At 44.8% G+C, this 18,565-nt stretch overlaps 1 protein-coding gene across 5 annotated transcripts in view; it reads right to left on the bottom strand.

The window, feature by feature from the left end:
• The window catches only part of pitpnm2 (phosphatidylinositol transfer protein, membrane-associated 2), a 496,848-nt gene that overhangs the window by 388,751 nt on the left and 89,532 nt on the right, over positions 1-18,565 (bottom strand). For 4 of the 5 annotated variants that reach the window (XM_080207949.1, XM_080207957.1, XM_080207956.1 and 1 more), the window contains exon 2: positions 14,546-14,756. The exons of the other annotated variant lie outside the window; for it this stretch is intronic. The gene's annotated coding sequence lies outside the window, so the exon portion shown is untranslated. The remainder of the gene's footprint in view (positions 1-14,545; positions 14,757-18,565) is intronic. 5 annotated transcript variants of the gene reach the window in all.

Raw genomic sequence — 18,565 nt, 5'->3', positions numbered from 1 at the left:
TGGAATTCTCTGCCCATTGAAGTGGTGGAGGCTACCTCGCTAAATATATTCAAGTCACGGGTAGATAGGTTTCTGATAGACAGGGGAATTTAGGGATATGGGGAGAAAGCAGGAAAGTGGAACTGATTCACTTCAGATCAGCCATGATCTTATTGAATGGCGGGGCAAGCTCGAAGGGCTAGATGGCCTACTCCTGCTCCTATTTCTTATGTTCTTACGTTCTTATCCTCAAAGGGAAACTTTCCAGTTGGAAAGGGTTTAAATTAGTAGGTAGGTGGGAATCTGAAGGGAGGGAGGGGAGGGAGGGAAGGGAGGGAGGGGAGGGAGGGGGGGAGGGAGGGGGGGGAGGGAGGGAGGGGGGGAGGGAGGGGGGGAGGGGGAGGGGGGGAGGGTTTGGATTGGAGGGAAGGAAAACCAGTATTAGGAAGTAGAAAGTTAGTATATAGAATTAAAAGGCAGACAAAGCGAAAATGAGCAGCAAATGGGATCAGAATGAAGAATAACATTGAAAAGACAAGGCTAAGGGTATCTACCTGAATGCATGCAGCATTTGCAACAAGCTAGGGTGATTTGAAGGCACAACTAGAGGGAAATTAGATGATTTAATTGCCACTATGGAGATATGCTTACAGGGTGATCAAGACTGGAATCAGAATACTCAAGGATATTTGTCATCAAGGAAGGATAAACAAAAAGGAAAATGTTGTGAGGGTAACGCTGTTAACAAGGGACAAGATCAGCTCATTAGTGTGAAGGGTTCTTAGATTAAAGGATTAAGGTGTAGAATCGGTTTGGGTGGAGCTAAGAAACAAAAAGGGGAAGCAAACAGTAGTGGAAGTTGCTTGTAAGCCACCAAACAGTGGTGGTAATGTTGGGCACAATACAAGTCAGGAAATTAGGGCTACACGTAACACGGACAACCTCAATTTACACACACACTGGATAAACCTAATTACTGCTCATACTGTGGAGGGTGAATTCCTGGAATATGTACAAGAGTTGTTTCTGGAGTAGTACATTGAAAAACCAATGAGGTACCAGGCTATTTTAGATTAGTATTGTGTAATAAGAAAGGGCCAATAACAACCTTGCTAAAAAGGAACATTTCAGAAGTAGGGATGAAAATATAATAGAATTTTGCATTAAGTTTGGATCTGCTACATAAGAACCCTCATGGTAGGTTGGTTGAAAAGGTTAAGGCTCATGGGATACAGGGACAGGTATCTAGATGGATTGAAAACTGGCTAGGTAACAGGAGACAGAGAGTAGTAGTGGAAGGCTCTTTTCTAGCTGGAGGTCTGTCACCAGTGGTGTGCCGCAGGGCTCAGTACTGGGACCTCTTCTATTCGTAATATATATAAATGACTTGGAAGAGGGCGTACGTGGTGTGATCAGCAAGTTTGCAGATGACACAAAGGTGGCAGGATTGGCGGACAGTGAGGAGGAGTGTTAGGCAACACAGCAGGATATAGACAGGCTGGTATATTGGGCAGATAAATGGCAGATGGAATTTAATCCTGATAAATGCGAGGTGATGCATTTTGGAAGGAATAATGTAAAGGGGAGTTACATGTTAAAAGGTAGACCTATTAAGAGTATAGAAATGCAGAGGGACCTGGGAGTGCAAGTGCACAAGTCTTTGAAGGTGGCAACACAGGTGGAGAAGGTTGCGAAGAAAGCTTATGGTATGCTAGCCTTCATAGGAAGGGGTATAGAGTACAAGAGCTACAGTTGTACAGAACGTTGGTTAGACCGCATTTGGAGTACTGCGTCCAGTTCTGGTCACCTTACTACCAGAAGGACGTGGAGACCCTGGAGGGAGTGCAGGGGAGGTTTACCAGGATGCTGCCTGGTGTGGAAGGACTGGGTTATGAGGAAAGATTGGGTAAATTGGGGCTGTTTTCCTTAGAAAGACAGAGATTGAGGGGGGATCTAATAGAGGTGTATAAAATAATGATACAGTAAACAGTGGCAGGCTTTTTCCTAGATTGGAGACAAATATCACAAGGGGCCACAGGCTTAGGGTGAGGGGGGAGAGGTATAACTTGGATGCTATAGGGAGGTTTTTCACACAGAGGGTCATGGGGGTATGGAATGCACTGCCAAGTAAGGTGGTGGAAGCAGGCACACTGGACTTGTTTAAGGTTTACTTAGATAGAAACATGAGCGAAATAGGGATGGAGGCTATAGGAGACTGTTTTAAATAAGGATCAAAGCCTCAGGACGTTCCTGGAAATCAACTGTTACATGTGTTGATGTTTTTCTCTTTTACTCCACAGGTGCGTCGATCCACCTTGTTGTCTAACGAGGGGCATACACGCGGTGGGTCGTGCGTGGGCTACTCTTGGATGTTTCGAGAGTAGCCTAGTACTTTGCGTCATTTGTGTACGCTTAAAACTGGACCAGCAGATGGGCACCACAACAGCTCAGTGACTATCACTGCTAGCTGTGCAGATACATAGATTTGGACCAGCGTGTGTGGGAGTTTGCGCATTCTCCCTGTGGTTGAGTGGGTTTCCTCCCGGTGCTCCAGTTTCCTCCCACACCCCAAAGATGTGCTCTTAGGCTGATTGGTGTAACAAATTGTCCCTAAATTATTCTTCCCTTAATCTGGTTTCCAATGGAGGTACCATAAGCATAGACATGGATCAAGGGTGGAGGAGGAAAAGCACCTTGTTAAGATGGCAGCACGGGCGCGTAGGGCCTGTTTCCTGTGCTGTGTTATTCTTTGTATAAAAACTAGGAGCAGGAGCAGGTCATCTGGCCCTCAAGCCTATCCACCATTCAGTAAGATCATGGCTGATCTTTTTGTGGACTCAGCTCCACTTACCCGCCCACTCACCGTAACCCTTAATTCCTTTACTGTTCAAAAAAATTATCTATCCTTGCCTTAAAAATATTCAATGAAGTTTGATTTGATTTATTATTTTCACATGTATTACTATACAGTGAAAAGTATTTTTCTTGCGCTATACAGACAAAACATACCGTTCATAGAGAAGGAAACGAGAGAGTGCAGAATGTAGTGTTACAGTCATAGCTAGGGTGTAGAAAAAGATCAACACAATGCAAGCTAAGTCCAATCAAAAGTCTGACAGCAGCAGGGAAGAAGCTGTTCTCAAGTCAGTTGGGATGTGACCCTGTATCTTTTTCCCCAATGGAAGAAGGTAGAAGAGAGAATGCTTGGGTACTTGGGGTCCTTAATTATGCTGGCTGCTTTGCTGAGACAGCGGGAAATGTAAACAGAGTAAATGGATGGGAGGCTGGTTTGCGTGATGGATTGGACTACATTCACAACCTTTTGTAGTTCCTTGCGGTCTTGGGCACAGCAGGAGCTATACCAAGCTGTGATCCAACCAGAAAGAATGCTTTCTATGGTGCATCTGTAAAGATTGGTGAGAGTTGTAGCTGACATGCCAAATTTCCTTAGTCTTCTGAGAAAGCAGAGGCGTTGGTGGGCTTTTCTTAATTCTCGGCATGGGGAGACCAGGACAGGTTGCTGGTGACCTGGACACCTAAAAACTTGAAGCTTTCGACCCTTCTACTTTATTCCCATTGATGTAGACAGGGGCATGTTCTCCTTTACACTTCCTGAAGTCGGCGACAATCTCCTTCGTTTTGCTGACATTGAGGGAGAGATTATTGTTGCTACACCAGTTCACCAGATTCTCTATCTCATTCCTGTACTCTGTCGCATCATTATTTAAGGTCCAACTTACTAGTGGTGCTGTCAGCAAACTTGAAAATCGAATTGATGGAGAATCTGGCCAAACAGTTAAAGGTGTATAAGGAGTATAGTAGGGGGCTGAGAACACAGCCTTGTGGGGCACCGGTGTTGAGGATGATCGTGGAGGAGGTGTTGTTGCCTATCCTTACTGATTGTGGTCTGTGAGTTAGGAAGTTCAGGATTCAGTCGCAGAGGGAGATGCCATGACCCAGGCCACGGAGTTTGGAGATGAGTTTCGTGGGAATAATGGAATTGAAGGCTGAGCTGTACTCAATAAATAGGAGTCTGACGTAGGTGTCCTTGTTATCTAGTTGTTCTAGGGCTGAGTGCAGATAGCCTCAGCTCCTTCATTGGGCAGAGAATTCCACAGATTCACAACCCTTTGTGTGAAGAAGTTCCTCCTCAGCTCAGTCCTAAATCTGCTGCCCCTTATTTTGAGGCTATGCCCCCTTGTTCTCATTTCATCTGCCAGTGGAAACAACTCCCCTGCTTCTATCTTATCTATTCCCTTCATAATCTTATATGTTTCTATAAGATCTCCCTTCATTCTTCTGAATTCCAATGAGTATAGTCCCAGTCTACTTTGTCTCTCCTCATAAGTCAACCCTCTCAATTTGGGATCAACCTAGTGAATCTCCTCTGCACCCCCATCAGTGCCAGTATATCCTTCCTTAAGTAAGGAAACCAAAAATGTACATAGTACTCCAGCACCTCATACAGCTGCAACATAGCCCCGCTGTTTTTAAAACTCCATCCCTCTAGCAATTAAGGACAAAATTCCATTTGCCTTCTTCATTACCTGCTGCACCTGCAAACCAACTCCTTGAGATTCCTGCACAAGGACATCCAGGTCCCTCTGCACAGCAGCATGCTGCAATTTTTTACCATTTAAATAATAGTCCATTTTACTGTCATTCCTACCAAAACGGATGACCAAAATGTATATACCTCATCCTGAAGCTGCAGTATTAAATCTGAACAAAGGAAACTATGAAGGTATGAGGGGCAAGTTGGCTACTGTGAAATCATCAAAAGAATTGATGGTAGACAGGCTCTGGCTAATACATAAAGTATTATATGATCTCAAACAAACATACATTCCTCAAAGATATAAAAACTTAACAGGAAAGATGAATCAACCATGGCTAACAAAATAAAGCTTACATTAGATCAGGCTTTCCCAAACTTTTCCAATCACAGAACCCTTTTGACCTCCAACGAATACTGCAGGAACTCCTGAGAAACATTCTTATTGCATTGAAGAGGCAAAACACAAAAAAAGGATCGTTTTCACGCAAAAGTACAAACAGACAAAAACCCAATTTAATCTTTTCTATTCCTTAAGCATATAGGTTTACTATAATTTAGAAGTTCTACTAAAAATATCTTTTGGCCATTTTTAATGGGAAGTGTGTTGCTGGCCTTTTGGTTCAAATGGGAAGAGTGCTGCTAGGATGCTGGATTCTCTCTCACACACACACTGATCTCTCACATTTCCCCAAGGAATCCATCCTGTCTGTTCGCTGCTGGGTCCAATTTCTCTACCCCCACCCCCATCCTCTCTCCCCATCACTTACCCTCTTGCAGACCCTGCTCTCTGAGGCCCTGCTCCCCCCATCGCTCACCCTCTCGCAAGCTCCACTCTCTCCATCACCCACTTTCTTGCGGGCCCTATTCTCCCCATTGCTCACCCTCTCACAGGCCCCTTTCTCCCCATCGCTCACCTTCTTGCAGACCCTGCTCTCCCCATTGCTCACTCACTCTCAGAGCCCTGCTCTCCCCACCGCTCACTCGCTCGCAGAGCCCTGCTCTCCCCACTGCTCACTCTCTCGCAGGCCCCTCCTCTCCCCATCGCTCAGCCTCTCGCAGGCCCCTCTCTCCCCATCGCTCAGCCTCTCGCAGGCCCCTCTCTCCCCATCGCTCAGCCTCTCGCAGGCCCCTCTCTCCCCATCGCTCAGCCTCTCGCAGGCCCCACTCTCCCCATCGCTCAGCCTCTCGCAGGCCCCTCCTCTCCCCATCGCTCAGCCTCTCGCAGGCCCCTCTCTCCCCATCACTCAGCCTCTCGCAGGCCCCTCCTCTCCCCATCACTCAGCCTCTCGCAGGCCCCTCTCTCCCCATCGCTCAGCCTCTCGCAGGCCCCACTCAGGCCCCACTCTCCCCATTGTTCAGGGCCTAGTCTCACTATGGTCCTTGCAGGCCCTAGTCTCACTATGGCTCCTTCACTGCACTCACCCTGATCAATACAAGTTTTGTGCCGTTTCCAGCTTGTCTGATCAGAGGCTAGATTCTGGAGACCAATTTGCCAAAAATAGTCCAAGGATTGGGAGCAATCTGGAATCAAAAAAGGACCAAGAAATTTTTTTAAAAATGGGAAAATAGAATATGAATGCAAGCTAGTGAGAAACAAAGGCGGACTGTATGAGAAAAGGAAAAGGTTAGCAAGGACAAAAAGGATCCTTTACATGCAGACACAGGAAAATTTATCATAGAGATAAGGGATATGGTGGGAAAATTAAACAATTTTGTGTCTATCTTCATGGAGGACAGTACAAAGCAAATCTCCTGGGTACCACGGAACTTATGAAAATGGGGTATGGAAAGAAATCAGTATTACTAAAGAGGAACACTCAAAACCTTTTCTGGATTGAAGGTTGATAAATCCTCTGCACCTAATGAGCTAAATCCTAGAGTGTTGAAGAAGATGGCTATCAAGGTAATGGGTGCATTGATGATTATCCTTCAAAATTCTACAGATTCCTGAAAGGTTCCTACAGGCTGGAAAGTAGGGAATATAACTCCACTATTTTAGAATGGAAAGAGAGGGAGAACAAGGGGCTACAAATCAGTTAGTTTGACATTTGTAGTAGGGAAAATGTTAGAAACTATTATAAAGGGTGCAATAAATAGACATTTCAAAAATAATGGTATGATTGGGCAGACTCAATATGGATTTTTCAATGGGAAATCATGTTTGACATACCTCTGGATGTTACCTGTAGCATAGATAAAGTAGAAGCAGTTTTTGATAAGGTCAGGAAGTCAGCAGATTAGAGCACAAGAGATTGGGGTGGTTAACATGCAGAAAGCAGAGAGTATGAATAACCAGACTATTCTCAGAATGCCTGAGGCTGTGACTAATGGGATATTGCTGAATCAGTGCGATGGTAACATCTGTTCCCTATCTGTATACAGGCAGTCCTCAGACCTATGACATGACTGGCTCCTGAGAACCGTGGTTAAGGTGGAACCGGTTTTCCCTTGGCAGCAATGGGAATTGGTTGCCAAGGCACAATACCTTATTTTCACTAAGTAGTGAAAGGTTTGAGAGAACTTGCTTCAGTATAATTCCTTTACAGGATTGTATTTCCCATTATGTAATAGGGCCTACACTTTCAAAGGCATTTCTATACTATATCTGAGAAGCAATTTGCTCCTCCTAAAGTTGTAAAAGGCTGAATATAAAGGAATTTAACAATTGATAAAAAATCAATTGTTCACTGGTGTGGCATCATAAAGTCAAAACATGGTGTCAAAGCTGTCAATGCTGTCTGTCATAACTCAAACGTCATCAAGTTGAGGAATACACAAATGATTTGGACGTGGGGACCGAATACAATATTTCTGAATTTGCTGATGACACTAAACTAGATGGGAATGAGAGTTGTGAAGAGGTTACAAGGAGGCTGCCAGGGGATTGTGAATGGACAAGAACATGGCATTTGGAATAAAATGCAAGAAGGTGTAAAGTTATCCACTTTGGCGGTAAAAACAGAAAGGCAGAGCATTTCTTTAATGTAAAGAGATTGGGGATGTTGATGTCCAGAAGGATCTGGGTATCCTTGCTCATGAGTCACTAAAAGCTAGCATGCAGGCTCAGCAAGCAATTAAGAAGCCAAATGATATGCTGGCCTTCATCACAAGGGGATTTGAGCATAGGAGAAAAGATTTCTTGCTGCAGTTGTATAGAGCCTTGGTGAGACCACACCTGGAGTACTGCTTACAGTTTTAGTCTCTTCACCAATTGATGAATATATTTGCTTTGGAGGGAGCATAACGGAGGTTAGCCAGACTAATCCCTGGAATGGTGGGATTATTTTATGAGAAGAGATTGAGGAAATTGGATTTGTATTCTCTGGAATTTTGAAGAATGAGAGGTGATTTGATTGAAACTGACAAAATTCTTACAGGGCAGATATAGATAGGATGTTTCCCCTAGCTGGTGAATCTAAAACCAAGGCACACATATCAGAGGTACATCATTTAGACCGTGATGAGGAAGAGGTTCTTGAGGGGTGGTGAATCTTTGGAACTATCTACCCCGGAATTATTGAGCTGGAGGCTAAGCTCCGCCAATGCGACACATCAGCAAGGAAGAGAGTTAGTTGGTCGCTTTATTTCCACAGGCAGGCACATCCCTGAGGATAGAGTCTTCCGATTTGGAAAGTGGTCAGGGATGGGGGTAGGGGGGGTGTGACTGCAGCTGAGGTAGGTAAAGGCATCCAGAGGGCAGAAGTTTCAGCCTCTCCAATTGTCTAACAGGCGTGATGTTTTCTCACCTTGTTTGGAAGTTCATGGGCATTACAAAGTGGTGAGCTAGCTGGCCATGGCATAGAACATAGAACACTACAGCACAAACAGGCCCTTCGGCCCACGAGTTGCGCCGATCACATCAACACCTACCAATCCATAGACCTATCTGTAACCCCCAATCCCATTAAATCCCATATACTCGTCCAGAAGTCTTTTAAAAGACCCCAGCGAGTTTGCCTCCACCACCACTGACGGCAGCTGATTCCATTCACTCACCACCCTCTGAGTGAAAAACTTACCCCTAACATCACTTCTGTACTTGCCTCCCCGCACCTTAAACCTGTGTCCTCTCGTAGCGACCACTTCAACCCTGGGAAATTTCAACTCGTGGGCCGAAGGGCCTGTTTGTGCTGTAGTGTTCTAAATAGCCTCTGAGAATCCACCCTATCTATTCCTCTCAACATTTTATAAACTTCTATCAGGTCGCCTCTCAACCTTCGTCTCTCCAGGGAGAAGAGTCCCAGCTTCCTCAACCTAACTTCATAAGGCATGCCTCCCAGGCCAGGCAACATCCTTGTAAATCTCCTCTGTACCCTTTCAATAGTTTCTACATCCTTCCTACAGTGAGGCAACCAGAACTGTGCACAGTACTCCAAGTGGGGCCTGACAAGGGTCTTATAAAGTTGCAGCATTACCTCCCGATTCCTAAACTCAATCCCTCAATTAATGAAGGCCAGTACACCATACGCCTTCTTGACCACATCCTCCACCTGCGACGCCAATTTAAGAGTCCTGTGGACCCGGACCCCAAGATCCTTCTGCTCTTCAACACTACTAAGACTCCTGCCCTTGATAGTGTACTCGTTCATCCCATTGGTTCTGCCAAAATGGATGACTACACATTTATCCGTGTTGAAGTCCATCTGCCACTTCTCCGCCCAGTCCTGCATCCTATTTATGTCCTGCTGCAACTTTTGACATCCTTCCAGACCACCCACAACACCACCGACCTTTGTGTCATCAGCGAACTTACTTACCCATCCCTCCACTTCCTCATCTAGGTCATTTATGAAAATGACAAACAGCAAGGGTCCTAGAACAGATCCCTGGGGCACTCCACTGGTGACTGACCTCCATGCCGAAAAAGACCCATCCACAACCACTCTCTGCCTTCTGCAGGCAAGCCAGTTCTGGATCCACAAGGCAACAGCCCCTTGGATCCCATGCCCTCTCACCTTCTCAAGAAGTCTTGCATGGGGGACCTTATCAAATGCCTTGCTGAAGTCCATGTATACTGCACTTCCTTCGTCAATGTGTTCAGTCACATTTTCGAAGAACTCAACTAGGCTCATAAGGCACGACCTGCCCTTGACAAATCCATGCTGACTATTTCTGATTATGTCAAACCTCTCCAAATGCTCGTAAATCTTGTCCCTCAGAAGCCTCTCCATCAGCTTACCAACCACTGAGGTCAGACTCACTGGTCGGTAATTTCCCGGGCTATCTCTGTTCCCTTTCTTGAAAATAGGAACCACATCCGCAATCCTCCAATCTTCCGGAACCTCTCCCGTCTCCATTGACGACGCAAAGATCATCGCCAGGGGCTCTGCAATCACTTCCCTCACCTCCCACAGTATCCTGGGGTACATCCCATCTGGTCCTGGTGACTTATCTATCTTGATAGAATTCAAAAGTTCTAACACATCCTCTTCCCTAATATCCACACACTCAATCTTTTCCATCTGCTGCAAATCCGTAGCAAAATCTCCCAGATCAGTTTCCACTGTGAATACTGAGGCAAAGTACTCATTAAGCACCTCTGCCATTTCTTCTGGTTCCACACAGACCTTTCCCCCTTCACCTTTTATAGGTCCTATCCTTTTTCTTCTCATCCTTTTACTTTTCACATATTTATAGAAGGCCTTGGGAATCTCCTTAATCTTACCCGCCAAAGGCCTTCTCATGACCCCTTCTGGCTCTCCTAATTTCCCTTTTAAGCTCCTTTCTACAATCCTTATACTCCTCAAGATCCTTAACATCTCCTAGCTCCCTGAACCTTTTGTACACCTTCCTTTTCCTCCTGACTAGGTTCACCACAGCCTTCGTGCACCACGGTTCCCGCGACCTACCAAAGCCTCCTTGTCTCGTCAGAACGTTGTCATGCAGATCTCCAGACAAACATTCCTTGAATATCCGCCACCTTCCTTCAGTACTTTTCCCTAAGAACGCCTCCTTCCAGTTTATTTGTCCAAGTAACTTCCTGACGTCTTCGTATTTCCCATTACTCCAAACACCTTCCTAGCCTGCCTGATCCTATATTGTGGTACACAAAGCCATTCAAGTGGGGGGAGTACACATGAATGTCATGCAGTCTTTGGGGATTTTGTGCCATCAAGGCTGTTGTGAAATGAGTGAGAAAGGATTTATCGGTGGTGACCATGTCTAGGTGTTTCGGATGGAATACAGTTACTGGAGAACTGATGGGAAGTGAGGAATCCTGCAAAGTGTAAGTAAAGCAGAAAAGATTGCACACAGTCCCACATTTGTTCGAAAAGTAATGTGAGTGCTTGAACTTTTGAGAGATTCATCTTTGTTGAATCAACTATTTAAAGCAAAATTTACTTTTTTACTTGAAGGGCCAACCTGGTCGAGGTGGACAAGATTGAGACACACAGAGAGTGGATAAGGAGCAGTTGTCCCTTGGGGGGAGGGCAAGAGGGGGAGGGGAAGAGGGGGAGGGGAAGAGGAAGAGGGGAAGAGGAAGAGGGGGAGGGCAAGAGGGGGAGGGCAAGAGGGGGAGGGCAAGAGGGGGAGGGCAAGAGGGGGAGGGCAAGAGGGGGAGGGCAAGAGGGGGAGGGGAAGAGGGGGAGGGGAAGAGGGGGAGGGGAAGAGGGGGAGGGGAAGAGGGGGAGGGGAAGAGGGGGAGGGGAAGAGGGGGAGGGGAAGAGGGGGAGGGGAAGAGGGGGAGGGGAAGAGGGGGAGGGGAAGAGGGGGAGGGGAAGAGGGGGAGGGGAAGAGGGGGAGGGGAAGAGGGGGAGGGGAAGAGGGGGAGGGGAAGAGGGGGAGGGGAAGAGGGGGAGGGGAAGAGGGGGAGGGGAAGAGGGGGAGGGGAAGAGGGGGAGGGGAAGAGGGGGAGGGGAAGAGGGGGAGGGGAAGAGGGGGAGGGGAAGAGGGGGAGGGGAAGAGGGGGAGGGGAAGAGGGGGAGGGGAAGAGGGGGAGGGGAAGAGGGGGAGGGGAAGAGGGGGAGGGGAAGAGGGGGAGGGGAAGAGGGGGAGGGGAAGAGGGGGAGGGGAAGAGGGGGAGGGGAAGAGGGGGAGGGGAAGAGGGGGAGGGGAAGAGGGGGAGGGGAAGAGGGGGAGGGGAAGAGGGGGAGGGGAAGAGGGGGAGGGGAAGAGGGGGAGAGGGGAAGAGGGGGAGAGGGGAAGAGGGGGCAGGAGGTGGGGGGGGGGGGGGGAAGTGAGGGAAACCTTCTAACCATGAGGATGGTGACAATTTGGAATTACTTCCTTTGCAGAAGTGTGTAGAGTTTAACATGCTCTCTCCATTATACACCACTACCACATCTTTAAAGTCTGCGTTTCAAGCAACTCAAATACATCATCCTCTCATCATCAGCTTACCAAGCAGTTACTGGTCGATAAGATGCACTGAAACAATCAAACCACAAATTCAGCATGCAGATTAAGATCTGTTAAAAACATTTGTACGCATTTCCTTTGCAGCTATGAAAAGAACAGCAAATGGCCACCTACTGCATTGTAAAACTCTATGATTATGTAGCTGAAATAGATATTCCCTCCAGAAGTATTCTGCACAAAATCTCCAGCATATTTTTCTTTGCAAAAATATACTTTACTCATAGAATATCTAAAAGAACATGACAAGCATTCCAAAATGCAATAATATTCAGATTCTTCACATACATCAAGTAACAATCTGAGGTGCTTCAATACAGTCAAAGAAACATTAAAATGGTCATTAAAAAGGATGCAAAGGTACTTAACAGTTGTCTAAATAGATCAAGTTTCACTCCGAGATGTCATTACAACTGAGATGCATGTAATATTCACTGGATACATTCAAAATCCCTAGCATCACAGGAATTATTTTGAAGTATTTATTTGAGATGAGTAATACCAGAGGGACGCTAACAGAAACCCTAGTGTGCTGCAAATATTTTATGATACTAACATCACTCATATTCTCAAAACGGAATTTGTCTTCAGCAACATCTCAAAGTAAAATCATTTTGAAAAGTAAACTCCCATCAAAAAAAACTAATCAAAACTCATGCAATAGGAGAACAAGCTAAGTAACGTATGCCACTGTGCTAAACTTGATCGCTGGCCTGATTTGTGTTAGATAACCTGAGCTAGGCCTGCAATGAAACATTCGGTCTGGATCGAGGTACCATCAGGTACCTTGAGCCTAAAACCTGCAGGCTACAAAAGTACTCAGGCTGTGTACTGTTCTAGAATCACAGAAACCCTACAGTACAGAAAGAGGATATTTGGCCCATCGAGTCTGCACCGTCTACAATCCCACCCAGACCCTACCCCCATATCCCTACATATTTACCCACTAATCCTTCTAACTTACACATCTCAGGATACTAAGGGCAATTTTTTTTTCTGCATGGCTAATCAACCTAACCCGCATATCTTTGGACTGTGGAAGGAAACCGGAGCACCTGGAGGAAACCCACACAGACACGAGGAGAATGTGCAAACTCCACACAGAGAGTGACCCAAGCCAGGAATCGAATCCAGGTCCCTGGAGCTGTGAAGCAGCAGTGCTGACCACTGTGCTACCGTGCTGCCCCCATCACCCTATTATAGAAAGACTATTATTAAACTAGAAAGAGTGCAGAAAAGATTTACTAGGATGCTGCTGGGACTTGAGGATTTGAGTTATAAGGAGAGGCTGGATAGACTGGGAATTTTTTTTCTCTGGAGCATAGGAGGCTGAGGGGTGATCTTATAGAGGTCTATAAAATAATGAGGGGCACAGGTCAGTTAGACAGTCAATATCTTTTACCAGAGATAAGGGAGTCTAAAACTAGAGGGAATAGGTTTAAAGTGAGAGGGGAGTGATACAAAAGTGTCTAGAGGGGCAATTTTTTCACACAGAGGGTGGTGAGTGTCTGGAACAAGCTGCCAGAGGTAGTAGCAGAGGCAGGAACAATTTTGTCTTTTAAAAAGCATTTAGACAGTTACATGGGTAAGATGGCTATAGAGGGATATGGGCCAAATGTGGGCAATTGGGATTACCTTCAGGATTAAAAAAAAAGGCAGCATGGTCAAGTTGGGTCAAAGGGCCTCTTTCCAAGCTGGAAACCTCTATTGACTCTATGAGGCTAACAACCAGGAAGACTGGGCAGGCAGGAGAGCAACAAACATACAGCAATAGAGAAAGAGAAAACATGGGCAAAGCGGGAAGAGTCCTGTTTAAGGGAAAGAGCAAGAGAACAAAATGGGTCACCAGACCTTCAGCTAAGGTGGTGTAGCCAAGAGGAAGGGGGAAGGAAGCTTGCCATGACTAAGTAAATTGAACAGAACAAAAGCATTAGCAAAAAAAAACCCACAGGCAATAAACTAAATTCAATAATGTTGCTCTCCAGTGCTACAGAAGTGTACACACCTGAAGTGCTAACCTGTATTTTCTATTCATGGATACTAATTATTATGCTCTGGATTTCAGACACTTTGATCTCATCAATATTTAAATTGATATTTGGCAGTTAGAGATAGTTAGCTTTGAGGGGAAGAAATGGATTGATTTAATTGATTGTGAAGCATCTTGGAAGATTTCATTACATTGAAGGTGCTATATAAATATAAAATACTGTTGAATAAAACTACTTTGATTCATCCACCACTTAAGTATTAGTATTTACTTCAGCCAAGCACTAATTCTTGTCCCAAGCACTTGTAACATCCAAGGCTGAACACAAAGTTCTATGCAACAATTATAAAGATTGCAAAAAATTTTAGGTCAGCAAAATACTAATTTTGACTTAACATTCAATGTTTATCTAAAAGCATTATTGTTTTACACAAGCAGCCTAATTCAACTGTACAAATGAAATTCCACGACAGGAACGAGAGAAAAACCTTAAATCAGAATACAATTCCTGTCTGCATCTATAAGCCACTGGACCTTATCAAGCTCTCTCACTATCCTATCTCTAGCCTGTTGTCTACAACAATGAATTACTACAACTCTGAACAACGACTAACAAATGGCAGAAGATAATAGTTTCATACATAAGAGAAATCTGAACTTACAAATCTTGTGTACCTCTGTGGTGTGATCATTCACTTCCCACTGCCGCAAGATATCTATCAAGTTGACAGTGAAAATTGTGGATCTTTGGAGTACAGCTACTTCCCCTGGTTGTACGCAGCTTCCACTCAGTTTCAAATACAAAGAGGAAGTCAGAAAAGCATCACTGACTTGTCAACGTCACAACAGCTGCCTCACATACATAGTAAGTATCTGAGGAAATAAACACATATCATGGTTACTGTTGCTTACTTTTACTATAGGGAATATATACAATTAAACAAATACTACTTTTCTCTCTCAGTTTGAACATTGAGGAATACCAATTTGATCAACATTTCATTTGGTAATTCTTACCAAAAAGGTGATGTTTCCGACTCTCTCAAGAAATACTCACTGCTCAGAGATCAGGGAGCCATCTTTAAAAAGGGCACACCAATCACAATCTGAGCAAACCAGCCCCCCTCCGCCCCGAAAAGTCTCGGGGTTAGTGCCCTCCCCGCTCACGATCAGAGTCAGTGCTTTTCTACCCCACATCACTGATCATTGGCCCCTGTTTCCCTCCCACCACCCCCATCATCACAGATTGGCATGATGCAAACCTGTGCCAAGGGGCAGTGCCAGGGGCATTTCCAAGCCACTGCCTTGCCATGCCCCTCTCCTCCAGAGTCTTGAGCAAGGGTTTTGACAAGGTACTGCATGGTAGGTTGCTGCATAAGGTTAAATCTCACAGGATCCAGGGTGAGGTATCTAAATGGATACAAAACTGGCTTCTGTCAGGTGGTTGTAGAGAGCTGTTTTTCAAACCGGAGGCCTGTGACCAGCGGTGTGCCTCAGAGATCAGTGCTGGGCCCACTGTTATTTGTCATTTATATTAATGATTTGGATGAGAATATCAGAAGCATGGTTAGTAAGTTTGCAGATGACACCAAGATTGGTGGCATAGTGGACAGTGAAGAAAGTTATCTCCAATTGTAACAGGATCTTGATCAATTGGGCCAGTGGGTTAACGAATGGCAGATGGAGTTTAATTTAGGCAAAAACGAGGTAATGCATTTTGGTAGATTGAACAAGGGCAGGACTTACTCACTTAGTGATAGGGCACTGGGGAGAGTTACAGAACCATGAGATCTTGGGGTACATGTTCATAGCTCCTTGAAAGTGGAGTCACAGGTGGACAGAGTGGTGAAGAAGGCATTCAGCATGCTCGGTTCCATCGGTCAGAACATTGAATATAGGAGTTGGGATGTCTTGTTGAAGTTGTACAAGACATTGGTGAGGCCAGAATTGAAATACAGTGCGCAATTCTGCTCACCCTATTATAGAAAGGATATTATTAAACTAGAAAGAGTTCAGAAAAGATTTACTAGGATGCTACTGGGACTTGATGGATTGAGTTATAAGGAGAGGCTGAATAGACTGGGACTTTTTCCTCTGGAATGCAGGGGGCTGAGGGGTGACCTTTTAGAGATCTATAAAAATAATGAGGGGCATAAACAAGGTAGATAGACAATATCTTTTCCCAAAGGTAGGAGAGTCTAAAACTAGAGGGCATAGGTTTAAAGTGAGAGGGGAGAGAAAAAAAAGTGTCCAGAGGGGCAATTTTTTCACACAGAGGATGGTGAGTGTCTGGAACAAGCTGCCAGAGGTAGTAGTAGAGGCGGATGTAATTTTATCTTTTAAAAAGCATTTAGATAGTTACATGGGTACAATGGTATAGAGGGATATGGGTCAAATGCAGGCAACTGGAATTAGCTTAGGGGTTTTAAAAACAAAAGGGCGTCATGGACAAGTTGATGTTGAAACTTATGTTGAGGCCAGATGACCCTTTGTCCAACTTTGACAAAGGATCATCTGGACTCGAGACGTCAGCTCTTTTCTCTCCTTACAGATGCCGCCAGACCTGCAGAGATTTTCCACATTTTTTCTTCTGGTTTCAGATTCCAGCATCTGCAGTATTTTGCTTTTATTTGAATTGATTTGATTTATTGTTGTCATTTGTATTAGTATACATTATTACTTATAATTATTATAATTAGTATACTAATACCTGCATTACTATCCTCTTCAACTCGATTTTCACCATAGTGAGTCAGATCTCAAACAATGATGAGACAGAGTAGAGGAATGAGATAGAGAATCTGGTGAATTGGTGCAGCAGCAATAATCTCTCCCACAATGTCAACAAAACGAAAGAGATCGTCATCAACTTCAGAAGGCATAGAGGAGAACATGTCCTGTCGTCATCAATGAGGACAAAGTAGAAAGGGTCGAGAGCTTCAAGTTTTTAGGTGTCCAGATCACCAACAACCTGTCCTTGTCCCTTCGTGCCAACACTACAGTTAAGAAAGCCCATCAACGCCTCTGCTTTCTCAGAAGACTAAGGAAATTTGACAAGTTAGCTACAACTCCCACCAACATTTACAGAAGCACCATAGAAAGCATTCTTTCTGGTCGTATCACAGTTTGGTATGGGCTCCTGCTCTGCCCAAGACCGCAAGGAACTACAAAAGGTCAGGAATGTAGCTCAATCCATCACGCAAACCAGCCTCCCATCCATTGACTCTGTCTACACTTCCCGCAGCCAGTATAATTAAGGACGCCATCCACCCCAGACATTCTCTCTTTTCACGTTCTTCTATCCAGAAAAAGATAGAAAAGTCTGAGGTCACGTACCAACCAACTCAAGAACAGCTTCTTCCCTGCTGCTGTCAGACTTTTGATGGACTTATCCTGCATTAAGTTGAACTTTCTCTACACCTTAGCTATGACTGTAACACTACATTCTGCACTCACTTGTTTCCTTCTCTATGAACGGTATGCTTTGTCTGTACAGCGTGCAAGAAACAATACCTTTCACTGTACGTTAACATATGTGACAATAATAATAAATCAAACAGTGAAAAATATTGTTTCTTGCAAGCTTTACATACTGTTCGTAGAGAAGGAAAGGAGAGTGCAGAATGTAGTGTTACAGTCACAGCTGGGCGTTGAGAAAAATCAACTTAATGCAAACTAAGTCCATTCAAAAGTCTGATGTCAGCAGGGAAGAAGCTGTTTTTGAGTCGGTTGGTACATGTCCTCAGACTTTTGTATCTTTTTCCCGATGGAAGAAGCTGGAAGAGAGTACGTCCTGGTGCATGAGGAGAGCTTTGAACTAAAGATTTTCAGCTGTTGTAGAATTTCCTCACAAACTAGGGCTGTATTTCTGGGAGTTTACAAGATTGAGGATGATTTGATCGAAGTTTCGGAGATGTTAAGGGGAACAAATATAGAAGGTAGATACTGTTTGCTGTTTACAGAACATAGAACCAGAGGATATAGTCTAAAAATTAGAGTCAGGCCTTGGAGGAGTGAAGCTGGACATGGAAAAGTTGTTTGGAGCTACCTGCTGCAAATGGCAAGATCAGAAGTTATTTTTAAATCTTACGTTGACAAACTTTTGTAGAGCTAAAGTCTCAAGGGATATGGGACACAGTTACTGTTAGGTCACAGATCACCTATGATCTTACTGAATTAAAGGACAATCTTGAGGAGCAAAATGGTCTCCTCCTACTCCTATGTCCATAGGACCACAGAACCCTATAGTCTAGAAAGAGGCCATTAGCCCAGAGTCTCCATCAACTCTCCAAAAGAGCACCTTACCCAGGCCCACCCCTCCAGCTATCCCAACACCACCTGGCATTTACTATAGCTAATCCACCTAACCTGCACATCTTTGGACTGTGGGAAACCCACACAGGCAACAGGGGAGAATGTGAAAACATCACACAGTCACACAAGGCTGGAATCCCCGGCACTGTGGACCAGTAGTGCTAACCACAGTGTCACAATGCTGCACTTTGTCCTTCGGGACTATAGTATTTTAAATTTATAATTGAAACCAAAGTGATGTTATTTTCTCCCAGGTTTCAAGGAATGATTCAGTAGTATCTGAACTAAAGTCAACCGCAACTAAAATGGCTTTCAAAGTGCAAGTTACATGCCTCATACCACAATGTTTCAATAATGTTGAATATTTT

This window comes from Carcharhinus amblyrhynchos, chromosome 20 (assembly GCF_965287045.1).
Source record: "Carcharhinus amblyrhynchos chromosome 20, sCarAmb.v2.hapA, whole genome shotgun sequence".
Lineage (NCBI taxonomy): Eukaryota > Metazoa > Chordata > Chondrichthyes > Carcharhiniformes > Carcharhinidae > Carcharhinus > Carcharhinus amblyrhynchos.
The sequence above is the reverse complement of the archived record's forward strand: the minus strand, read 5'-3'. Positions and strand labels throughout refer to the sequence as shown.